This window comes from Cydia strobilella, chromosome 27, assembly GCF_947568885.1.
Source record: "Cydia strobilella chromosome 27, ilCydStro3.1, whole genome shotgun sequence".
In the NCBI taxonomy this organism is placed as follows: domain Eukaryota; kingdom Metazoa; phylum Arthropoda; class Insecta; order Lepidoptera; family Tortricidae; genus Cydia; species Cydia strobilella.
In genome coordinates, this window is record NC_086067.1 from 5,247,836 (window position 1) to 5,275,047 (window position 27,212).

General features: G+C 32.5%; 1 protein-coding gene across 3 annotated transcripts in view; it reads right to left on the minus strand.

Annotated features, from left to right (window-relative positions):
* LOC134753492 (hornerin-like) overlaps positions 1–27,166 on the minus strand; it is an 88,748-nt gene extending 61,582 nt beyond the window's left edge. For 2 of the 3 annotated variants that reach the window (XM_063689369.1, XM_063689366.1), the window contains exon 1: positions 27,059–27,160. The gene's annotated coding sequence lies outside the window, so the exon portion shown is untranslated. Of the gene's footprint in view, positions 1–27,045 lie in introns of all 3 variants that reach the window. The other variant, XM_063689368.1, reaches the window with a different exon arrangement.
* Positions 27,167–27,212: the final 46 nt, after the last annotated feature.

Sequence of the window (27,212 nt, forward strand, 5' to 3'; positions counted from 1 at the left end):
TTCTGTCACAATAAGAGATGAGAACAAGCGATTACCAACAGCTTGTTTTACTTGACAGACGAATTAGAATTTTATATATTAAAACACTAGTTGTCAACTGACTATTTAACTTCAGTAAAATATTATTAATTTATTTATTTTAATGCTTCTTATTACTACGAAATTGTCGAATTATTTTATTTGCTGTCCGTCTATCATTTACTCATGGATACAACAAAGCAGTCGGATTTGATATAATATGTTTTATTACTTTAAAATAAAATATAATATAATCACCACTCAATAGACAAAGTGTCATCTATCATTAACAACAAAAAACCTGTATAATAAAAGTCTCTTATAATGATTATTTCTACATTTGTAAGCGAATTTATGAATACCTGATTGGAAGTAAAATAAATTTTATTATAGTGGATAAATAAATTTTAATATATTGTTATTGAACAGTGATCAATGATGACGCAAATTATCAATACGTTTAGATACTGTTTAGGGATTATGTTATATCGATTATAAATTCTACGATATACTGTGTCATTTTATATATAGACGCAGTTTTGCCAGATATATTTTGGCAATATTTCCGAAAATATGTTAAATTATTTGTTTTTTTAACTTTTCAAATTTTTTTAGTTATTTATTTTTATTGATGGAATAAAAATCTCAATATCACAAACCAAGCGAAATATATTATTATAAACTATGAATATAATGTTTATATATTAAAACAAATAATCGTTTCTGCTTAAACAACAATTTTAAACTTAAATTAAAAACAATTATTTATACGTTAAAAAACATTTAATTAATCTCATTTGACACATATTAATGCATTTTTATTAAACGTTTAATTAATCTCATCGCGGAAGTAAGGTTGTCAAAATTGACATTACACATTAGTCACATTACATCCCTTTGATATAGGTACCGATGATAGAATCTATTATAATATACAAACATGTAACCATGGCAGTTAAACAAAAAACAACTATATGCCGAAGCCAAAAATTACAATTTGACATAGCTTTTCAAATGTCAAATCCTTTTTAGCTTATGTTACCGTAATAAATTTGCAGTTGCTGTTTTAATTTTTTGTACAATCTCAGTATTATTGGTATGATTTCAAGGAAGAATTTTATTTTATGAGCGGCAAAATAAAGATGGTAGATTAATATTAATATATTCGGCCGTGACCTATTAGAGATGAGAATATCTCATGTATTTGGTCGATCTCGACTCGATCGTATTTGGTTTGTCCGAAGGTGTGATAAATAATTACTATACAAGCCTAGGAGGCATTCGATGGCATGAAAACCGACATTCAATGAAGACAAAGCTATTTGAACAGTTTAAAGGTCGCGTGTTCGGTTCCTGATCATTTATCATTTAAATTTTGTACAAGTTCGGTCGTTAAAGCTAATGAAAAAAACGGCACTGTAAAAAATATCTTTCAAAAAACGGTAATAAACAGGATTTAATCTCCGTCTACCATTAGTTTAATTTAAATTCTTAATATTTCTTCGTGTAATATTACACGTTAACTTTATTTTCAAAAACATCCCTTTTTTAATCATTTTAGTTTTTTTGATCAATTATTTGAATAACCTAGAATTCATTTAAGTTTAGGCACTAGGGTAAGTTTCTTCAATCACATCAAATTATATTATTATTTTCAAGGTTAGGCAATATTTTCAAATGACTGCTTAAGTTTATCTATGGGTTTAAACGTTGCATAATTATTTGGCCAAACTATTTGCACTACCGAAGGTCGGCAGTATACACACACAAACATACGAACATGATGACTAATCCGCTACAACTAACAAATGCAAATTATACACTCTCTTGATAAAAAAAAATGTCAAAGAAAATGTAATATTTCCGATAAGATTCTTATGATTTAATACCTATTGTATTTAGTCAATAAAAAAAGAAATAGGTCAACATTCCGCGCCTGCATTTGTAAAATTGATCAAGTTTTTATACTGACGTCAAAGGTTGGCAATTTCATATTATTATAGGTAAACTGTTATTGAGCCATACTACTTTAGGTATTTATTTATATTATAATCTATAACTGGTTATCAAATAAATATTTGTTTGGTTTCGTCAAAAAACAACAGTTTTTTTTATGTATTTTTTGTTTTTTGTGTAGCATAAAGCATAACATATTTGAGATTTCAAAGTGGCCGAAATACCGCATAAAATGCTAGAAAACCGCCTGCGCTGGTTCGGCCACGTAATGCGCCGAAATGAAGACCACATGACTCGAGAGGTACTGGCCATTAGAAGAAGGCAAAAGAGGTAGAGGCCGCCCACCAACCACCTGGATACAGACAGTCCAAAAATACTTTTGCTGACGACGGGCTTAACGCCAGAAATGAAGCAAAACCGCCAAGTTTGGCGAAAAAGATTCAGGAGGGCTGACCCCGAATAGGGATAAAAGCCAGGGGATTGATTGATAAAGCATAACATATAACGTATAATATATGTATAATGGGGAGTGCTCTGAGAAATTATTCGGATTAATCCCTGCCGCTTCTTACCGTCATCGCTCTACGCGACAACAATTCCATCTTCACCACTTAGATGGTTGGCAGCAGTGTTGGCCGAACGTTAATTGCAATTAACCATTAACCAGTACAAATTGAACCGTAAACCGTAATGGACGGTTACAGTTTACGGTTCAATTTGTACTGGATAATGGTTAATTGCAATTAACGTTCGGCCAACATTGGTTGGCAGTCCTCAACTGTGCGTTTTCCCAGAAACTTCCTGCCTCGCACAGCTAAACTGTGAAATAAACTGTCGCCTGCGGTATTTCCGGACCGATACAACCTTCAAGGAAAGAGCGTACTCCCATCATAAATGCCGGCAACACACTTACAACCCCTCTGGTGTTGCGGGTGTCCATAGGCATCGGCAATCGCTTACCATCAGGCGATCCGTTTGCAAGTTTGCCTCCTATATCATAAAAAGCATTGTACCGAGCGAAGCTTATTTACCGCCTAAACAGATGTTTCTTCACTGTTCCAAATTCTGACTCATATGCAATAGTCAAAGGAAACAAGATCGATGAACATAAATAAAAGACGAAAACGGCTTTTAACAGTTTTAACTAACACAATTGACTCAAAACGTGTCAAAATGTCAAATGTCACACGTATGAAATGTCAGAGTCATACAAATATCTTAATCAAATATGTTTGAGGTTACAATGAGTGAAATACACGCCCACGCGACGTTATGTCACTTACACATAGTGTTGTATGAGTATCGGTTACTTATATTAGCACTACCTTAGTGGGATCGATGAGAAATAATTGGAAGAGAATGAAAATTTCATAAAAAGTTTTTTGCAATAATTGATATTGGCAATACTTCCGATAAATCTTAAAATAAGGATTTTACGAATATCGGTTAACTTATACTAGCACTGCCTTAATGATCGATGAGAAATCAATGAAGGAAAAAAATGTTAACCAGTTTCTGGTAATAATGATATTGGCAATATTTCCGGTAATTCATAAAATAAGGTGTTTGATGTTATCACTAGTTTTTAATATTTATTAGTGCTTTAAAAGTAAAAAAATGTTTTTAAAATTTACTAAATATCACACGTTTAAGATAAAATAGGCGTAAAAGATGTGATAAAAATCTAAGTAAGTAAAAGATAAAATCGTAAGCATGATCCGGGCAAGCATTACGGACGATTAGAATTACTTTTTTTTCAGTTTTATTTAATTTATAAAAAGTAAAGCTAATATACAATACAATACAATACAATAAAATACCCTATTAGTACTATGTAGTTTAGTTAACTGTTGTATCTATACCGTGAACGTTTCGGCTTGTGCTGATAGAGTGAATAAAATTCAACTGATATTAGCCCCGTTTGTTTCAGTTATGTCTAAGTAAACTATTGATTATGAAAAAAAAAGTTTCGAGCTTTCTCAACTTATACAAGTACTAAAATTATACAAAATGCCTAAAAACCCCAACTACACTACCATCCACCACCATCTTGAGAATGATAGCGAAAAAACCACTGTCCCATAATGCTCCACTGTGAGGGACTACATTCCCCTACAAGTGTGATACAGTGGTAGCTAAAATTGAATAGTTTGGCTACCACTGTATTATAGAGTTAGACCAAGATTAGTCTGCAACGATTTTGATAGCACACGCAGTGCTAGTGTTATTTTAAACGTCAATCTTCTATTAAATTATGACGTATTAAATAACACTTGCACTGCGTATGCTATCAAAATCTTTGCACTTTTCTTGGTCTAACGCTGTCTATTTGTCAACTTTTAATGTGTTTGTGTTGTTTGCTTATTGGTTTGTAAATCTATGTGTGTAAATCAATAATTTTGAGTTTTAATTTGCTACTAAACGCAAATACTTACTATCTCGGACGATCGATGTTCAAAATGACATTGATATGTTATTTTTTCCAATTGTTTGGTTGAGTTAAATATAATAAGCGTGTGACAGCAACGTTATGCAGCATTTAATTACTTTTTAGGTTAAAAAACGCAAGATTTTGGAAACTTAACTATGCCACATTGTTTCCTTCAATGTACTTAACCATACCCCGAGGTTAACGTTCAATAAAAATACAGTGTATATTGTCAATCCCCAGTTCTTACGCATCTCTAGTCATCTCTCTGTCCTCGAGCCCACGCACCCCATTTTAGGCATCCTAACATATGTCTGACTGTCTGTTAGTCTGATCGGTATACTTAGCGTTAGCCTTGTGTTCGATTAGCATTAGAAATTCGCAGTACAATACATGTAGGTAGACAATATGTTAACATCTTTACTGATTATTATTATTATTATTTATTCTATATTAAAATCTTACATTACATCAGACAGAAATGTGCCGTGAAACCCTATCGGGTTTGTATCGACACTGCATTCGTGGATACATTTTACATTTAAACATTGTTGTGGTACATAGGAAAAATAAAAATTATATAAAGTTAAAAGTGAGATTACCTAATTACAATAAGAGTTATCGGCGGGTAAAACAAAATATCTCCCACTCAAGTACACAACCGGCCGTGCCGTGAATTCCTGATGATTAGTAAGTACCTTTATTAATTTTGATTAGCTGAGAGGTCAAATCGTTTCTACAACCACGCATTTGTAAGCCTTATTCTTATAGGCGTTGATATTATGACGTATATTGTAATGAATATCTGGGAGACCGAGCTTTGCTCGGAAAACATATGAAAACTCAAAAATGCGCGTTTTCCCAGAGATAAGATATAACTAGATCGATTTTTCGCCCCCGAAAACATATAGATAGATAGATAGTTTATTAATCAACACATATATATATATATATAGCAAATTAGGTTATTAGGTTTATATAGCAAATTTTATCGAAATCGTTAGAGCCGTTTCCGAGATCCTCAAAAAAAATATATATATACATATATACAAGAATTGCTCGTTTAAAGGTATAAGATAACGTTTGTGGTTATACAATATTTTGTAATATAAATTTCGTATATTGTACATTGATATGCAAAATTTTAAGGATATATTTTTATATTATAAACCGATCAAAAAAAAGAAGAGGTGTTCCGAAATGTCGCAAGCTCGAGTTTTGCCTAAAGCAGTTAAATTTTAAGTACCGTTCGTATCTGTTTAAAAAAAAATTGTTTAAAGGATACTAAATATTAATATTAATATAATGTTAATATTAGTTAAATTTATATTATAAATATTTATTACCATGACATTGCATATGAACTTAATTATTTTATTATTAATTGCTGGGACTGTGTTGTAATTTGTATTGTATTGTAAAGTTAACTTATTGTGCATCCTATTCTAGTTTAACCTAGGTTAATGTAGTTAGTAATTAATTAAGTTAATTAAAGTAGTCTTATGTAATACAAATTTAATGTATTAGAAGGAGCCATTTGCATGCTGCCAAAAACAGCTAAAAAGGCTAGACTATGTAACTTTTATAATATCTATGTAAAACCTTTTTTATGTGTAAATAAATGATTATGATTATGATTATGACTAATATTTCAAAGTTTAGTACTAAACACTAACGAAATTTTAAAATAAGACTCTTATTAGGTAAGACACTACGCTAGATAATAAATTTATTTTGCCATTTTGCCAATTGCCATTAGATCATCTCCGATGTAGACATAATGTTAATCTTATCTATGATGAGTTTATTCATTTTGATTAGCTGAGAGGTCAAATCTTTTCTGTAACCACGCCTTGTACGTCTTATTCTTATACGTGTTTAAATTATCTTATCATAAGCTGATGATGTTTGTGATATAACGATGACAACATGTATCGTAATGATATCGTTGGTGGTTATATCTTCCTCGGCTTATCCTGGCATTTTGCCACGGCTCATGGGAGCCTGGGGTCCGCTTGACAACTAATCCCAAGAATTTATTGGAGGTTGCATATGTGTGCTACTGGCACAATACATAGTAAACTTATTACGATAAGTACTGATGTCTAATGTAATGTCAATAACTTGTAATATATTGTTCCACACGTGAACTAGCATTTTAACTATCTGCTCCACATCTCTGCTGAACCAAGAGTAGGGTTCTTCTAATAGAATTGACGTAGGCACTAGTTTTTACTAAAGCGACTGCCATCTGACCTTCCAACCCAGAGGGGAAACTAGGCCTTATTGGAATTAGTCCGGTTTCCTCACGATGTTTTCCTGCACCGAAAAGCAACTGGTAAACATCAAATGATATTTCGTACCTACCCAAGTTCCGAAAAACTCACTTATATTAGCACTACCTTAGTGGGATCGATGAGAAATAATTGGAAGAGAATGAAAATTTCATAAAAAGTTTTTGCAATAATTGATATTGGCAATATTTCCGGTAAATCTTAAAATAAGGATTTTACGAATATCGGTTAACTTATACTAGCACTGCCTTAATGATCGATGAGAAATCAATGAAGGAAAAAAATGTTAACCAGTTTCTGGTAATAATGATATTGGCAATATTTCCGGTAATTCATAAAATAAGGTTTTTGATGTTATCACTAGTTTTTAATATTTATTAGTGCTTTAAAAGTAAAAAAATGTTTTTAAAATTTACTAAATATCACACGTTTAAGATAAAATAGGCGTAAAAGATGTGATAAAAATCTAAGTAAGTAAAAGATAAAATCGTAAGCATGATCCGGGCAAGCATTACGGACGATTAGAATTACTTTTTTTCAGTTTTATTTAATTTATAAAAAGTAGAGCTAATATACAATACAATACAATACAATAAAAATACCCTATTAGTACTATATAGTTTAGTTTACTGTTGTGCCTATACCTGTGCCTATGCCTGTGTCATAGAGTGAAAAAAATTCAACTGATATTAGCCCCGTCTGTTTTAGTTATGTCTAAGTAAACTATTGATTATGAAAAAAAAGTTTCGAGCTTTCTCTCATAATTACACTAATAATTCACTTATACAAGTACTAAAATTATACAAAATGCCTAAAAACCCCAACTACACTACCATCCACCACCATCTTGAGAATGATAGCGAAAAAACCACTGTCCCATAATGCTCCACTGTGAGGGACTACATTCCCCTACAAGTGTGATACAGTGGTAGCTAAAATTGAATAGTTTGGCTACCACTGTATTATAGAGTTAGACCAAGATTAGTCTGCAACGATTTTGATAGCACACGCAGTGCTAGTGTTATTTTAAACGTCAATCTTCTATTAAATTATGACGTATTAAATAACACTTGCACTGCGTATGCTATCAAAATCTTTGCACTTTTCTTGGTCTAACGCTGTCTATTTGTCAACTTTTAATGTGTTTGTGTTGTTTGCTTATTGGTTTGTAAATCTATGTGTGTAAATCACATGAAATAAATAATTTTGAATTTAAATTTTGCTATTGATACTAAACGCAAATACTATCTGAGACTACTACTACTTTTGGTTAGCTGAGAGGTCAAATCGTTTCTACAACCACGCATTTGTAAGCCTTATTCTTATAGGCGTTGATATTATGACGTATATTGTAATGAATATCTGGGAGACCGAGCTTTGCTCGGAAAACATATAAAAACTCAAAAATGCGCGTTTTCCCAGAGATAAGATATAACTAGATCGATTTTTCGCCCCCGAAAACATATAGATAGATAGATAGTTTATTAATCAACACATATATATATATATGTTTTGATATTTTCAACTTGGCCCTCAGTACTGGGTGTTACCCGCATCATTGGAAGGTATCTAGGGTAAGACCGATCCCAAAGGGGAGTGATGTTACTGCGGTGGAAAATTACAGGCCAATAGCTATTCTTCCTACGCTGGCCAAATTGTTTGAGTCTATACTCCATCGAACTCTATCAGTACAGACTAGACCTCTTTTGTGTGATGCTCAACACGGTTTCAGACCGAATCGATCGGTAAACACAAATCTCCTGATTTTGGTCGATAGCATTTCGGAACACCTTGATAGAGGTATCCAGGTTGATGTACTGTATCTCGATTTTAGGAAGGCTTTCGATCGCGTGGATAACGATGTTTTGCTGCAAAAATTAAGCTGCATTGGCTTTTCTACTGGATTGCTGAAATTCTTTGCAAGTTATCTACGTGATCGACTGCAATTTGTCCGGCACGGTTGCTTTGTCTCGGCTCCTTATCATACTCGATCGGGCGTTAGTCAAGGCTCCATACTAGGACCATTCCTGTTTGGAATAATGATTAATGACCTCCAGTCTGTTCTAAAGTCATGTCAATGCCTCCTTTACGCTGACGATTTGAAGTTAGTTTACGGGGTGGAGCAAGAAACCGACTGTGAATCATTGCAGGCGGACATCAACTTGGTCTTTCGGTGGAGTATGGAGAACAAACTTCTTTTCAACCCAGCCAAGTGCAGTGTCTGTACCTTCAGCCGTTCGCGCGCTCCAGTACTTGCGCAGTACTTTTTGGGATCAGAGCCTATAAATCGTGTGTTTTCTGTTAAGGATCTAGGCGTGGTCTTCGATACTCGTCTCACATTCCACGAGCACATAGTGTCACTTGCGACCGACTGCTATCGAAGACTGGGCTTTGTAATCCGTAACTTGCGTAACTTTAACGATCCACTGGCTATTAGGCTAGTTTATAACGCCTTGGTGAGAAGCAAGTTAGAGGCTTCGTCGATCGCATGGTTACCGTATGAATCAACTTACGCGTTACTGCTGGAGAAAGTGCAAAAAGCTTTCCTAAGGTTTTTGTACAAGAAGATTTATGGGTACTACCCGTTCCTGTATCCAACCAAGTATCTCTTGGGAACCCTTGGATACAATTCATTAGAAGTCAGACGGACCTTTAGTTTGCTATCTACTGCGTGTCGAACACTGCGCGGAGAGTCAGATTGTCTAAAAATTGTTTAAAGGATACTAAATATTAATATTAATATAATATTAATATTAGTTAAATTTATATTATAAATATTTATTACCATGACATTGCATATGAACTTAATTATTTTATTATTAATTGCTGGGACTGTGTTGTAATTTGTATTGTATTGTAAAGTTAACTTATTGTGCATCCTATTCTAGTTTAACCTAGGTTAATGTAGTTAGTAATTAATTAAGTTAATTTAAGTAGTCTTATGTAATACAAATTTAATGTATTAGAAGGAGCCATTTGCATGCTGCCAAAAACAGCTAAAAAGGCTAGACTATGTAACTTTTATAATATCTATGTAAAACCTTTTTTATGTGTAAATAAATGATTATGATTATGACTAATATTTCAAAGTTTAGTACTAAACACTAACGAAATTTTAAAATAAGACTCTTATTAGGTAAGACACTACGCTAGATATTAAATTTATTTCGACCTTTGTGTCCGATTGCCATTAGATCATCTCCGATGTAGACATAATGTTAATCTTATCTATGATGAGTTTATTCATTTTGATTAGCTGAGAGGTCAAATCTTTTCTGTAACCACGCCTTGTACGTCTTATTCTTATACGTGTTTAAATTATCTTATCATAAGCTGATGATGTTTGTGATATAACGATGACAACATGTATCGTAATGATATCGTTGGTGGTTATGTCTTCCTCGGCTTATCCTGGCATTTTGCCACGGCTCATGGGAGCCTGGGGTCCGCCTGACAACTAATCCCAAGAATTTATTGGAGGTTGCATATGTGTGCTACTCGCACAATACATAGTAAACTTATTACGATAAGTACTGATGTCTAATGTAATGTCAATTACTTGTAATATATTGTTCCACACGTGAACTAGCGTTTTAACTATCTGCTCCACATCTCTGCTAAACCAAGAGTAGGGTTCTTCTAATAGAATTGACGTAGGCACTAGTTTTTACTAAAGCGACTGCCATCTGACCTTCCAACCCAGAGGGGAAACTAGGCCTTATTGGGATTAGTCCGGTTTCCTCACGATGTTTTCCTGCACCGAAAAGCAACTGGTAAACATCAAATGATATTTCGTACCTACCCAAGTTCCGAAAAACTCATTGGTGCGAGAAGGGGTTTGAACCCGCGATCTCCGGATTGAAAGTCGCGCGCTCTTTCCGCTAGGCTACCAGCGCTAGTTATAAATCAAGCTTTAAATTTCCTCTAAAAACTCATTTTTATTTCAACATCTTAGTTTGGTGTGTAGATCTCTAGCGTGACTAAGATTTAAATATATTTTATTTCTTAAGAGTACCAGTTAATTGCTTTAGGTACTAAAAAGTCAGAATTACCCAGTTTAACTACACTATTAAACGCAGCTTATTAATTAAAATGCAACCTATGGACGCCGTCGGTTCCATGCCGCTAGTTTTAATGCTTTAAAAAAACAGTCAAAGAATCATTATCACACGGTAAATGGGCAGTAATTAACTCAGAAATACCAGGTGCTGTTTTCAGACAATATGACCACTAAATTTATTTTATTTTCAAGCAACTCATACGGATTTTTTTTTGCGGGAAATATTGCCATAAAATGAGGATTTCGAAATAAGATAATAAAATTACAGTAAACTTTTTCGACGCGATAAATTTATCGATTCTGGATTCTGGTTTTGGCAACCAATATCCCATTCAGAATTATGCTAACAATAAAATTTGATAAAATATTAGATTATAATGTAAATGCAATTTTTTTGTTTATTATTAGACATAAGTTTGTTGTTTATTTCAATTTAAACGGACATATTTTGCAAATGTTATTTGTAAATATTAATTATTATGGTTCTTAAATACCTAGGTGTAGTAAAGATTCAGTACCTATTGGAGTAATTTCTAAGTATTTTAAATGCATTTCTCAGTATTAAATTATTTAATTATTGTATGTCCATTGGTGTTTATTATTTTAATATATTTGTATATAAGAATTCTTGTGATTTGATATAGCACGCAATGTTATTGTAGGTACATAATCTTATATTATGAGATAATGTTAAGAAATTTTAGTTTTAAGTTAGTAGATTTTTTGTAATATCAAAGCATTTTTCTCCTTCAAAACATTTCTATCAATAGCCATTGACTCTATTGGGTATCTCAAACGCTACAGATTTCCAAGAATCACACAAAAATCTAACAGATTCACAGTTTTATTTGCCCACCGCGTCACACTCACAACCCGGATTCACAATTATTGTAAATTTATTCAAGACTTAATGGCCGGTGTTTCGACAGCCGTCAAGTGTGAGTTTCCTCAAAATTAATTTAACCAGAGGTTAGAGGACTAAAATTAGTCAATACAATATTGACGAACGGCCGAGGAATTTGATTTATTTGTCGCAGTGACAATAATGTATTATACCCTTCTCATCGATCATTAAGGCAATGCTAATATAAGTAACCGATATTCATAAACTCCTTATTTTAAGATTTACCGGAAATATCGCCAATATCAATTATTGCAAAAAACTTTTTATGAAATTTTCATTCTCTTCCAATTATTTCTCATCGATCCCACTAATGTAGTGCTAATATAAGTAACCGATACTCATACAACACTATTTGTACCCTAGCGACTTTAAAATCGTTCGTTACTGTGACAGGTTGACTGTTCATACAATGTTAGTTTAAGACCGTTACCTCAAAGCTTTAACGATTTATAAGATATTATAAAAAAAAATTACCATCCTATAACTTCATCTTATTGTATGTTTTCTTAAGCAGAATTTTTAAGGCTAGGTATAAAATGGCAATGAGGCTTCAATTGAGGATTTATTTATCTGCACCGTTAAACTCTGTAGTTTATTATAAATATGTTAAGTTTTAGTAGAAGACAATACAATGTCCAATACAAAATTTCTACGGGCACCAAATTGTAATAGCCTAACCTTTTAAAAAGATAACGCCAAGTCTATTTTAAAGGTCGTTTAGAAAAATAATAACATAATTATTTTGTAATAAAACTGCTGATTACGAAGCTAAGTGTTACTGTGTTCTACCAGACTAGTTTACATTCATGCTTATACAGTCGCCATCAGATATATAGGAGCGGCCAAGGTGTTCACAATATCTGAACACGCACTTTAACGCCCTGACAATAGAGGCGTGTTCAGATATTTGTGAGAGCCTTGACCGCTCCGATATATCTGATGGCGACTGTACAAAGACGAGTATGCAGATTAAATATATTTAGATCAAGTTTTTATGTGTTATTTGAAGGAAATGCCTAATTTGGAAACACCGAGTATCTTTGATACTGACGATGACGTGATGTGAGCCGTATCGCAGAATTAAAATAAATAAATTTATTCGTTTTAGTGTGGTACCAGGTCGAGCCATCTCGAATAAAACTAATGCTCAGATTTAACGTGTTCTATTTTTAAGATGTGTATCTGTGGCATTATAGGTTCTAAACTGATGAACCGATATGAGTGAATTTATTTCATGCAGTCTTGTCAGTTGAAATCGAATTGTGTGGCCTTTGATTTCGTTTTTTTAGGGTTCCGTACCCAAAAGGTAAAAACGGGACCCTATTACTAAGACTTCACTGTCCGTCTGTCCGTCTGTCTGTCTGTCATCAGGCTGTATCACATGAACCGTGATAGCTAGACAGTTGAAATTTTCACAGATGATGTATTTCTGTTACCGCTATAACAACAAATACTAAAAATATAATAAAATAAATATTTAAATGGGGCTCCCATACAACAAACGTGATTTTTTTGCAGTTTTTTGCGTAATGGTACGGAACCCTTCGTGCGCGAGTCCGACTCGCACTTGGCCGGTTTTTTATATTGGATATTGATTGTTAAAAAGTAGTCAAGTATTTAGTTAATACATATCTCTGGTTCCACGTACATTGTTGGGGAGCTTTTTGGCTTTTATTTGCTATAACTCATGCAACAAATAAGTCATACTAACCCGAAAATCAATAAATCATATTAGTCAATAGTCATACCTAAAACATAAAATATATCTACTGTTAAAATAACTTGATTAACAGTAACAAAAACGTTAAGTTTTACGATTTATAAAGAATTTAAACTAATGTATGCTGAAATTAACAACAAAAATATTTACATAATTTTTAAAATACCTCACTAATGAATCATCAATTAATCTAAGCTCAACACCTAATGAACGAAATACCTAATGCACGTTTCACCTAAAATTGTTTGCCCTAAGCTCAGAACACCAATAGTCGATTTACCTAAAGTTGACAGATCGAATAAACCTTTTTTTATGAAAACGCCAAGTCGGGGGCGTCCTGACTACTGACCCCATAGCCCTTCACCTTATTTCACCACAACATACATCAAAAACAACAACATATTGTATAACACAGATAACAGGAACAAATTACATTGGCGGTATTTGTCAGGTTGATTAAGCACCGGACATGTAATCCGTTTACATAATAATGAAAGTGATATCTAAGAACATATTAATTTGACTTTGTTATGATAGTGTCACTGTTGCGAATGATACGGTGACGATAGAGACAAGTCCATTAAATGTATTAAAATTAGTATTAAACAAATTGGCGTAAGTTAAATATCATTCTGTCAAAATATTGTGATAAGATGAAATATTACACATATTTAGCGTTAATTGTACATTTTGGATTAACCAGTCTCTAATCACGGTAAACAATAAAAATGAAAGTAGATTACCTTAAAACTAGCGTACATAACATATTATAAAATACTTAAAAAACACACACACCATGGCTGCGATGCAATGCTTAACTTGCTTAATCTACCTACTATTCCGAAGAAAAGATGCAAGTATTAACTTATAAAAAAAGTAAGTAAAAAAGTAAGTATTGTATTTATTAAAATAATTTATCCAATGGCAACATTTGACACAATTTCAAGTAAAGCCTGACCGGGAATATATGATCACGCGCCATGTTGCGGAATTTCACTGGAACTAATTTTTTCATACTGTACTGAGTCACCCTATACATGAGAATAACAGCGCCCTCTTGACAATGGGTATTACCTAAAACTATCTAGGAGGACTCACTGTCTTAGAATAATTTGGCAGGCTTAAATTGCGGTTTTAAAATAAATAAATAATTAAAAATAAAAAGTCATTTATTGTCGCAAAAAACAGAAAACTGCAATGAACAAAGAAAAATATCGCAAAATAAGCACAACAAGGTTTACGCGTACCGTTGCCAGCTTTCTTTTAATATTTAGGTACTTTAAATTTTGCATGCCTGTTTCTGGTGGAATGTGTGTGACCACGATATATTTTTTATAACATCTCTTGTACCACATTTTTAAGCAAAATAAAAAATATTCTATTCTATTTTACGTATTCTTTTCATTAATATACGATAAATATCAGTTCCGGGTATCAGACTAACGAAGACCAAGAATTTATTTTTATTATATTTACCAAAAAACACTGAACAAAACTCCACGTGTCATACCTTAGGGGCTTTTTTAGATTTAATTATAATGTTAATTAATATTTGTATTTGATCAAGATGAATAAAACCATTTTTATGTTCAGATTTTGCGTTCTTTACCCGTCAGCTATATACACGGTGGTTATAAAATAAGTGAATTCCCGTTGAGTCTCATCTCCCTGGTTTTGGGATTATTTATACTGAGCAACTTTTATGGGACCAACCCCGATACCGCGATAAAAATTTGGCTGTTTACATTTTGGCTGATCCATTTTTTATAGGAGGGTAAATTTTTTTGCGATTTCGTGGTTGGTCCCATAATAAAAGTTGCTCAGTATAATCCCAAAACCTCCCTGGCAACGGGAATGCACTTATTTTTTGGCCACCCTGTATACAATACATTACAATCACGACAAACTTAAAATGCAATAAAATATTGCAAGGCAGTCTGCACTGTAACTGTTCTACCAAGTTTAGGTATTTATACTCTGCCAATTCCTGTCACTGCTCATATCCTATAATTAAAATTAGAATAAGCTATAAATATCAATCTCCATTACTTTACAGTTAAGAAAATATCACGGGACGCAACACACTTGAAGATTCGCCTCTCGCAACACTTACGCAAGCAAAGGCGAACCGGGTCCGGTCTTCTTATAAACGAGTTTCACGAATTCCATTGGTAACTAGGATACAAATATGTAGCGAGATTTTCATAATTCCTTGTGATTTTTTAATAAACAAGCATAGTAGGCGGTCATCGCATATGGACACTTGGAACAACCGGGTGAGACATACTGGTTGCTGACCTTTTAAAATGTACACTTCAAAAAGTTTCAAAGTTGTATATTTTTAAAATTTAACTATTGCTAATAACGTATCATCTAAAAAATATAACACGATGGAATTAATAAAGTAAAAAATATAACCAGAAATATTTTTTGGCAAATTGGCAATATTTCCGGTAGTAATTTTTATATTGAGATAATATACGTCAAATATAATAAATAATAAATTATGCAAAAAAACAAAAACACATAAAAAGTCTAATGACTACATAATACCGATGACGGAATAGCATGATCGACAGAAATCCATATTTTTAGAAACTGGTCATATCATCAAATTTTTGCATTTTTTTGACCTTCGGTAGGTAGCCAAGTAATTCTTGTTTGGATGAAGAATGATTGAATAGGTATGTCAATAGATTTTTTGTGTGAATTAATTATACACTAATCTTTTGTTCAATACTGTATAAATATTTATCCGTCTTCGTACATTTGCTTTACGTGTTATTATGTACTCTTATCGACGCAGTTAATTGACTAATTTTATACTTTAATACAACGTAAGAAGGTCCTTGCACGGCAATTAAGTTTATCGCCTCTAGCATAAAACAAAGTAGGCACTGTACAGTCGCCATCAGATATATCGAAGCGGTCTAAGTGCTCAAAAATATCTGAACACACACTCTAACGCCTTGACAATAAAGGCGCGTGTTCAGATATTTGTGAGCACCTTGGCCGGTCCGATATATCTGATGGCGACAGTGCAATGTGGAAACCTTTTACCAAAATAACTCATCTCTTTATCTAAATTAATAAGAGTAGGTATATAGGTAATAATTTAGCCTTAAAAGACAAAATCATTGTTTAATAAAATTAATATTGTTTTCTCATTCATAAGGACAGATAATTTTTCTGTAGTTAAATACCTAAATAATATAAAAAATACAATAGAATAACAGCTAGCCGAAGCCATATTATTTGAATACCAGTTTTTTTAAAATCTAATATTAGTTATGAGTCAACTGGAAAAACATCTGCCAAGAATGTTAATAACGTCTAGCTGGTTTTAACACAAACACACACACACACACATTGACACATTGATTAACACATTGATTAACACATTGATTTTAATACAAAATATGTAAAATAGCTCCAAAAATTAGAACATAGAAAGGACAGGATTGTTTGAACAGGATTGCTGACAATATTCATATTATGGCCATGCCGGTCTTTCATCAGTATATTTATCAGGTATTCTACAGTCGAGCAAGATCACGTGAACAATTTTCTCAATAATGCAGAATTTTCTCGGAAGTTTCTAAACATTTACACGTAAATTTAAAACAAGTTTTCATTCAGAATGATTCTTGTGGGAATTTTTCAATAACAATTCTATTAAAACTATTAAATATCTCATATTAATTAGACAAGCCCAAGGAATATCTAATAAAGCCTGTATTTTATTTAGGTCTACACATGTTTTCACTGTTTGCTAAATTTAAAATTCTGAATTTTTAAAGCAAAATAAAGATATATGTATTTGCATTTGAGAACTTTTCCTATAATAACTAATTGGCAACTTTAGAAACTTCTTGGTACAATGCTATCAAGGCATGACATGCCTTTTTGTCTTTATGAGTTTAGACATACTCGTATACCTAAATTAAAATCAAAGGTTTATCGCCAAATACCACTTAAGCCAAATATCCGAAAACCTGTCTTGGAGCATTTCGTAATCTGACATATAGAAGTTACTCACAGTAATTATAATTGCCAGCTACTGGATAGTCTGATAGCAGTTAATTGGTATTTGGTATGCTAATTATGATACACGATATGTTAACATGGTATATTTAGGTGTCATACGAGCTTCTGCCCGTCTTCGCCCGCATATAACCTCCATTTACGTATGTTTCATGCCCTATTCTTTCTCTATTCAGGCAGCTCGCCTTTGGAATAGTCTCCCTGTTAAAATTAGACAGTGTCCGAATAGATTTGCATTTAAAAAATCCTTACGTGAGTACTTTGCTGGCAGAACGATGAATTCTTAGTGTTTCTGTTTTGAAAGTTTCATCTGATATCTTATGTATTTGTATGTATGTATATTGTATGTATTTATATAAATATTATATATACAGATATATGTATGTATGTCTATGCCTATGCATTATTTAACTATACTTGTATATATGTAATCACTATGTTGCACCGCCTACAAATTCTCTGCTTTGCCCGAAGGTTGACTGGTAGAGAATGCCTCATAGCATTAAGTCCGCCTTTTGTACGATTGTATTTTCTTTTGTGCAATAAAGATTAAATAAATAAATAATAAATATATGTGATTGAAAAAATTTTTAACTATTAAAAAATATTTAATTTAATGTAATTTACCTTTTTATTATTACAGATGTCTTGTCTGAAATAAAAGCTTTTTTTAATACGCTATATTAAGCAACACCCTGCGAGTACTTCCGTAATAAACGCCTTGTATCATTTTACTCTCTAGGGGGTGATTTTTGGGGTGGAAAGTTGAAATTGCCCAACTTAATTATCAGTTCTCAGTCAGTAAATCTATTTACCATTTTTTTTCAAAAAATTGAAACCAAATATAGTCTAGCCCTTTTCAAAATAATTTTCAAACAAAGATTATTATCATGTGTAGATGTTTTCAAATAAAATTCCAAACATTATTTTAGGGGGCAAAAATCATTCAAATCGGCGTTGCTCCTTCCTTGTCTTTACAGTAAAACTAGTTTTCATTTAATACAACTTATTAAAAAAACTGTGGTTCTCTCACCATAATTTTAAGCACAAAACAGAACACTTTTCAATATATGAGCAGAGTCAGCATTAGTTCCGGATTAGTGAGATTGTACTGTACTCATATTATTTTCGATTAAGAAGCAAATATTTAGTAAAAATTAATTGGAAATAACTTTTCGGCAATATTTCCGTATTATCCGAAAAAATCAGTGAAAATATTGCTAAAAATAAAATTATTGCCGCACTACGACATAATTAGCCTATTTGTTAATTTAAAATTGCGCTTAGCCATGACAAGCCAAACATATAGGTAGTGGAAAAAAAGCCATAAATAAAAAAATGGTGATTAAATTATGAAAGTTTAAAAATACCCTGCCAAGTTAAAGGATGAGTTACACGAATGATCGAACGACACGCAATTTGTACGAATCTATCAATATTTTGTTTCTTTTAATGATTATTCATGAAACAGCAAACCTGTTAAATTTTGTCTTTTTTTAACAATCATATAACAATCTGTATGTTACCTGTTATAGCTTAAACCGCTGAACCGATTTAGATGAAAATTGATATAAAGATAGTTTGAAGCCCGAGGAAGGACATAGGATAGTTTTTATCAATCATCATCATCATCCCTCGCAGACGAAGACGAGGATAGAAACTGCTAATCGATAATGAGAGACGATTATAAACGGCTTGCTATATTTGACATACGTTTTTACATACTTTAAGACGCTTTCATTTAATTTCATTCCATTTATTCGTTAAATAATTTTACATTGTGTTTAAATTTATAAATTACTTAAACCACATGAACACAACAACAAACAAACATGCAACTAATATTAAAATTAAAACATAAATAAAAACACGAAAATAAATTAATGAAATGGGAATTAGGATTGAAATATGAATTTAGCTTTTTCGCAATATTAAACTTAACTTTTAAATAGGTCCTTAAAAATAACACATATCCCTTTTTTACCCTTACACAATCAACATGTCTAACTCCTAATTACACCGTAAACAAACGGAGCGTGTCACAAATTGTCCTTTTTGCCACAATCGATTCCAGACGATTATCGGCACGATTCGATCCCAGCTCGTTACGCAATCGAGCCGTGACGTCATCACGGATGCGCGTAAAGGCTGACGGATACTGACTTATTATGTGAATTTATGTGAAAAACAATTATGCGGAACGATTTTATAACAAAATCCGGTCAATCGTCCTTTTATTGCATATTTTTATTGTTTTTTGTTTTGTAAAAATCCCTTCTGTTTTTATGAACTCTTCTGTTATTGTTTTTATAGTTCACCTTTAAGGATAAAGAAAAACAATTAACCTCATTTTCGTATTTTTGTTTGGTGTAACTGTGTTTCGTGTAAAATATGACTAAGCAAATTTAAAGAGATTATTGTTTAAACTAATTTGTGGTGTAGTTAATTTTATCGAATCACCATTGTGGTTATTAATGGTATGGTCACTGCTGTCCGCGCGCCAATTCCGTGCATTCGGAGGTCGAGGAAGTGGAGGGGAGGGGGATGCGCCGCGCCCGTACGTACAAAATGACACCACTCTGTCATGACGCCCAACATTCCTAACATTCCTCAGCCGTGCACGGAATTCGCGCGCGGACAGTAGTTGATGTGTCAAAGTTACGACGGTACTATCACTACACTTTATAAAACAAAGTCATGCTCATCGAATTAGCGTGCTATAGTACATTTTACCTGTGTAACTTTACTTTTGAGTGGCATTAACCTGAGGCACTTCATTCGGTTCTTGTCTGTTTGTCTGATTTAATATCTTGTCTTTTTATTAATTATATAACAATTCAAGTCTTGGAGGCCCCTTTACATCTCTGGATAATTTGATGATCTTTTTTATTATTATATACATTTTATCTCTGACACCTAGAGACTTTTACATCTCTAAACAATGTTAGTACTTCTGTTGTTTGTATATTTTTTATTAGCTTTTTTTTGTGTAGTTTGACATTTATATTTGTTTGTTTTTTTTTGTAATTTTAAGTTAGTTTTATTGTTTGTAAAAATTAACATGTAAAAGTGCCCCTGTGGCCTATTTGCTGAATAAATGTTTGATGTTTACTAACGAGTTTCTGCAAAGGCATCGCACCCACTTATAATTTTTGTGCCATATTTTATGCCTATTGTTATTGTGTAATTTCTGTATAAAGCCCTACTTACTGTTAGTTCTGCAATGGTAAACACGTAAATAAATATGCAACACTTATTCATAAATTATATGAACTTGCTTCTTAGTTATAAGACAATGACCATAAAAAATCTGATTCTGAATCTGAGTCCCCCGCCGCGTCTATCTGTATGTTCGCGATAAACTCAAAAACTACTGAGTGGGTTTTCATGCGGTTTTCACCTGTCAATAGAGTGATTATTGAGGGAGGTTTAGGTAAATAATTTTAGGGTTCCGTACCCAAAGGAACGGAACCCTATTACTAAGACTCCGCTGTCCGTCTGTCCGTCTGTCCATCTGTCCGTCTGTCTGTCTGTCACCAGGCTGTATCTCATGAACCGTGATAGCTAGACAGTTGAAATTTTTCACAGATGATGTATTTATATTGCCGCTATAACAACAAATACTAAAAAGTACGGAACCCTCGGTGCGCGAGTCCGAGTTAAATTTATATAAAATTCGTTACATATACAAAATCTAAACAAGGTAAAAACTTATGAGACGTTTATGCCTTTGCTTCTTGCTTTTGAGGGTTCCGTACCCAAAGGGTAAAAACGGGACCCTATTACTAAAACTCCTCTGTCCGTCTGTCTGTCTATCCGTCTGTCTGTCCATCTGTCTGGCTGCCTATCACCTGGCTGTATTTCATGAACCGTGATATCTAGTGGAAATTTTCACAGATAATGTATTTTTGTTGCCGCTCTATCAACAAATACTAAAAACAGAATATAATAAATATTTGTGGGGTTCCCATACAACAAACGTTTTTTTTGCCGTTATTGCATAATGGTAAGGAACCCTTCGTGAGCGAGTCCGACTGGCACTTAGCCGGTTTTTATAGATCTTAGCTTAATTAACAAGATTTGTGTATTAATTTTTGATAGTTAAATAAGAACAACAACAACAACAATTATATATAACAAAGAAAAGTAAAATTTTGTTAAAAATCACTACATAGTATAAAACAAAGTCGCTTCCTAATGTCTGTCTGTCCCTATGTATGCTTAGAGCTTTAAAACTACGCAACGGATTTTGATGCGGTTTTTTTAATAAATAGATTTATTCAATAGGAAGGTTTATATGTATTACATCAGCATTGCACCCGTGAGAAGCCGGGGCGGGTCGGTAGTTATTTACGTTCAAATTCGAAAAAATACGATTCTTAAGCCAACCAGTTGAAATCAGAGTTTTATTTCAATAACCCTGAATTTATGACATATGTTTGTTATTGTAATTTATGTGCACGCAACTGTGTGAATGAGGTAAAGAATGTGAGGACGTTTTGTGACATTATTTATTAAGGTTTCCAAATTAACATATAATATTTTATTGATATAAAAAGCTTGAGAAAAACATAATAATATTTTTTTATCAGAACCTAGATCGAGTAACAATTTTCCATAAAAATATACATTATCATAATTAAAATTTGATATAAAATATATATTATCATAAATAAAAATGTAAAAAAGGGGAAATCCTTGCCTTAAGTATACAAAAATGTAAATGGATAAGTATTGCTTAAGGTTTTCTGGAAGAGATCGCTATTTAGCGATAAGGCCGCCTTTTGTTTACCTCTGTCTTTATGTGTCATGTGTGTTTCCTTGTAAATTTACTGTGAGGTTGTGCAATAAAAAGGATTTGTATTGTGTTGTATTCAAATTATGTAAGTTCTGTAAATCTGACATAAAAAAAATCAACTGATGTTGCTTACGTCCATGGGCGACGATGACTGCTTCCCATCAGGCGGCTCGTCTGCTCGTTTGCTGAACATCACATAAAAAAAAAAAAAAAAAAAAAAAAAAACTATATAATACAGACATTTTTTTTAAATCTTTTTTTTCTGCACAAGCAATGTGACTGCTGAAATGTAATTTAAGCCGTTACGAGCGCACGCTTCTCTGCGCAGGGCACCGTGTTACATACGCATCTGGTGTGTACTGGCCTTTATTTTATTCGTGATAAGTTCTGTATTTAACATAATAGCATCTTACATTTAATTAACAAGTGCTATTATAAGCTAAATGATTTTTTCGATGACAATATGGACATATAATATGACTCAATTTTTAATGTTTAAATTTAAAATTTAAAATTTTGATGTTTCAATTTTTAATGCTTAATTTTAATTTTTGTTTTAAATTTTTTATTTAAGTTTTATTAACATAATTTATTGATAATTGACATTAACCGTAATAATTTTTTCAGCATGAATTTTAATTTTAATTAATTAAGATATTGATAATCATTGTACATACATACAATCTCTAGATTTAAGTATATGCCGTGCCCTACCAGGGCCCATGTGAGACCAATTATTATGTAACACCTGTGTACCTACCATGGATGCAATAAATATATGAATATGAATACATTTGTCATCCTAGTGTGCGACGCGCCTAAATGTACAAAACTCACCTTATTTAAGCCTAATCTTTTCATTTCAAGTGCAATAATTAATGAAGTGTCAAATTTGGCAGATAGGATGCGGATCAGCACTACTGCAGTGTGCGAGCGGGACATCGCTATATAAGTGCATAGCGCTGTCTCGCTCACACACCGGAGTGGCGTGCAGATCCGCATAATATTTTGGGGAGAGTACCTATATTTCACTAGCTCACTATGTAGTCTTTCGAATATTTTAAGCTCAGAATTTGAAATGTATGGACGTAATTAGAGTTAGACCAAGATAAGTTTGCAACAATTTTGATAGCAGTTCAAGTTTTATTTTAAACGTCAAACTTCTATAATATTATAACGTATGAATAACACTTGCGCTGCGTGTGCTATCATAATTGTTGCACTTATCTTGGTCTAACTCTATTGACATATTATTTCAATAAACAAATATTTAACATAGATTGTAATATTATAGCTTCTCCGCAAAACATCAAAATATTGTAGTGGACAAGTAAATTCTATGATAATTTTATTTAAAAGAGCAATAACAAAACCGAACTTTGGCGGTAACACATTTTCTATCATTTGACAGATGGTTTTTTTGTACGGTTTTAGAGTTAGTTCTACTGGGCATTTTCCGCAAGTCGACATCCAATGCCTATTTTGCGTGAATACGAGGTTTTGGAGTTAATTATTTAAAAGTTTTTCAGTACTTATGGTTAAAATATTCACTTCGAAAACCCTCAGGGGTCAAAAAAACAGATTTTAATGTTTGTTCCAAACACAGAAAACCAGGGGGTGGTCTGTGGTTCCAAACACAGAAAACGTTCCAAAGCTTAACGGCCTCCTAACCTAGTCGGTAGTGACCCTGTCTACGAAGTAGGAGATCCCGGGTTTGAATCCCAGCCAGTGCATTTATTTGTGTGTTTATCACGAATTGTGCCGTTTTCAATCAAAAGGTACCACATTGACGCTTGCCATAAGGAAGCTCTGACAGGTTATTCGTATAGATGCAATCCAATTTCGTCCTTATGGTAAGCGACAATGTGGTAACTTTTGATTGAAAACGTCACAAAATATGTTCCTGAGTTATGGATGTTATAATATAAGCATGTATGTCGTCGCCTAGTAGTAATTATTATTTATTTAAAAGGTCATTAGTTCATCAGAATCCGGGTGCAGATCGCACAAGTGTCGAATAAGTTACATGTGGCATAAAATTTATTTCACATACTCAAGTGTGGTTTCAACGCAAACAATAACCGCTATTTAGCAACGCGTGGAAAATAAGCATAATACAATATTACATGCCATTTGCATATCCATACGAAATGCACATATCTGATTAGTTTCTGTTTTTCGGAAATATTGCCAATTCCGGTTGTGGTAATATTGCCGAAAATATTTTTTTGCATCACTGCCCTTTGACCTATAATGTGTTTTAGAGCGATTTTTGTTTGGTTTAAAAACCTGAATGCTGGATTAATTTCAAATCGACATATTAAGGATATTAATTTAAAAGGATTAAGCAGATTTTTTGCCTTTTTTCGAGTTATAAATGACATTTTAAGATGATTTGACTTGAAATTAATGTTTTATATTATAAACGTAGTTACGTTATCTGATCATGTCAATGTATGACTTAAGTTATATTTTAAGTATAATATTTATATTATAAGTTTATTTTTATATTGCGAAGATAATTTAAAAAATTAATTAAACGATGTTTTATATAACGCAATTCAACAATATACATGATATAGGTATTTTTTGTTTAATTTCACAAATTAAAGGACAATAAGTATACCTTAAATTTAGATCTTAGGTAATTTTGCAGGTAATTATATATTGCGAAAAAAAATGTTCAATTATTCATTCATAAGTACAATTTGTATATTGGATGTAAAACATCGCATTGAGGTGATAAAATGGAAATCGTTTGCAACATCCTTATATAACTGCATTGACAAATTTGTACCGTTTACTGCATTGTATGCGTATTATTTAAAATAAATTGCTTTTTATAAGGTAAAACATTCTTCTATCGGGGGCCCACTGACTATCAGTTCGCCGGACGATATCGGCCTGTCGGTTAGAACAAAAATTTGACAGTTCCGAACAACTGGCAGGCCGATATCGTCCGGCGGACTGATAGTCAGTGGGCCCTTTTTTATTAGCTAAATCATAAAATGAATGACATAAAAATATCTTTTCTCAAAAATGGACGACAAAGTCGACGTTGCCGGTTAAAAAGTAGGTCGCGAAGTGCGTAGTTTATGGTCAGTCAAAAAATTAAAAAGTTAAAAACATTGCAGTCTCGATTTCGGGACTGCAATGTTGCATACAAATTCCATTATTTGTCGAGTTCCAAACTTTTTAAAAGTTGAAGTGACCATATCAAATGAAGGCATAGGTCCATTAAACAGCCAAACAGATGATCAGTACTTATTATTATAATGTTGGTACCGCTACTATTTAGGTGTCTCAAATAGGTTGGCGTATTTTCAGCAGAAAAATACACTTCCATTTTTAATTAAAAAAATAAAACGGCGGCAAAGCAAATCTTTTTACTTTTTTCTGTGAAAATATATACATAAGAATGTTGCTTCTGTAAAATATTTCTATTATATTTACATTCATTGCGCCATTTTTGAGAAAAGCACTATATATGACTCAGCTGGAAGGCTACTTGCTGGCTTCGGATTCAATTAAACGGACTCCCAAGGTCGTCCGTTTAAAACGAATCCTCAGCCAGCAAGTAGCTACTTCCGAACCTCGACAATAATGTACTATTATTTGAGGTACAGCACATTTTTATCTAAGTATGTACGTTTATTGCATGAGAATTCAACCAAGTTTTTTACACGATTTAGTTATCTATGTAAAATACTTGTTCTTAAAGTAGCTACGTCCACTTTAGTTAAAGAATATATGTATATACTTATATTATACAGTGTGTAAAACCAGTACGGGCGAATATTAAAACGGTGGTTAGCATAGGACTTAAGAAATACTTCTTGAGATAGATTTTGCTTAGAAATACAAAAAAAATATTTATTTTACAAAATAATTCGGCCCGCAATATAAAACAACACACAAGTACACACAAGTTAGCTTTTTATAGCAACTGTCAACGCTTGTTGGTATTAGTATGAAAAGCTCGTATCTCGTAATGTAATGTCATGTTATGTCACGCAATGTTTAAAGTAAATTTTCAAAAATTAATTACGGGGTCATAATTAAGTGTAACTTAAGAAAATCTTAATTAATTATTACACGGATAAATTCCATATCTGGTTTTATTTATTGCCCGTATTGGATTTACACACTGTATACCTTGATGTTTCACAATGTGTATAGTCTCGATGGGCAAATAAAACGTGAAGGTTAATATATTATAATTATAAGCATTAAAAACAGTTATGTTGTTGTATAAATTATAAATGTTTTTAATTTGAATATATTTTCTATGAGTAGCCTTTGATAAGTATGCAGAAACACTTCAATATAACAAAATTCATAACTAGTAGAATTTTTTCAAGGAAACTTTTCACGTTAGTTACTCAAATTACACTTGTCGGGAATCGAACTGCGGACGAGATGTGTTAGAACCTTGTAACTTTGGTCAAGTTTCATTTTTTTGACTATTTTTTTAAGTTTTTATCTAAGCATGTATATTGCATAATATACTAAATATTTAGTTAAGTATTAAACTTATATACTATACCTATACTGAATAATTAGTTTGAATGTTTATTTTTACCTACTTATAAAAGTAATTTTTTTAATTATATATTTTAAATTATTCTTGTTTATTGTTTCATATGAAAATCAATAATAATTTTATTTAATAATAAAATATTTTCTATCTTAAAATTTTTACCAAACTGAATCCTGCGGTACTAAAGACATAAACGGGCTTCCAAACTAAGTTTAAAAAGCACCAAAAAAATCACTTTCAAAATTAAAAAAAAAATCACACCATTATAAACTGAAGTACTTACATGTAAAAAAAAGTTCAAAAAAACACGTCCACACTCAGCGAATCACCACACCGCACTGAATATGAAATAAGGATGCGTCCGTATTTAAAAAAAAAGTTTTTTTTTTCACGCACGTCGTTTCGTTGTCGTCTCGCGTTCGAACAACCTTAGGTCGCGGCTGTAACGCT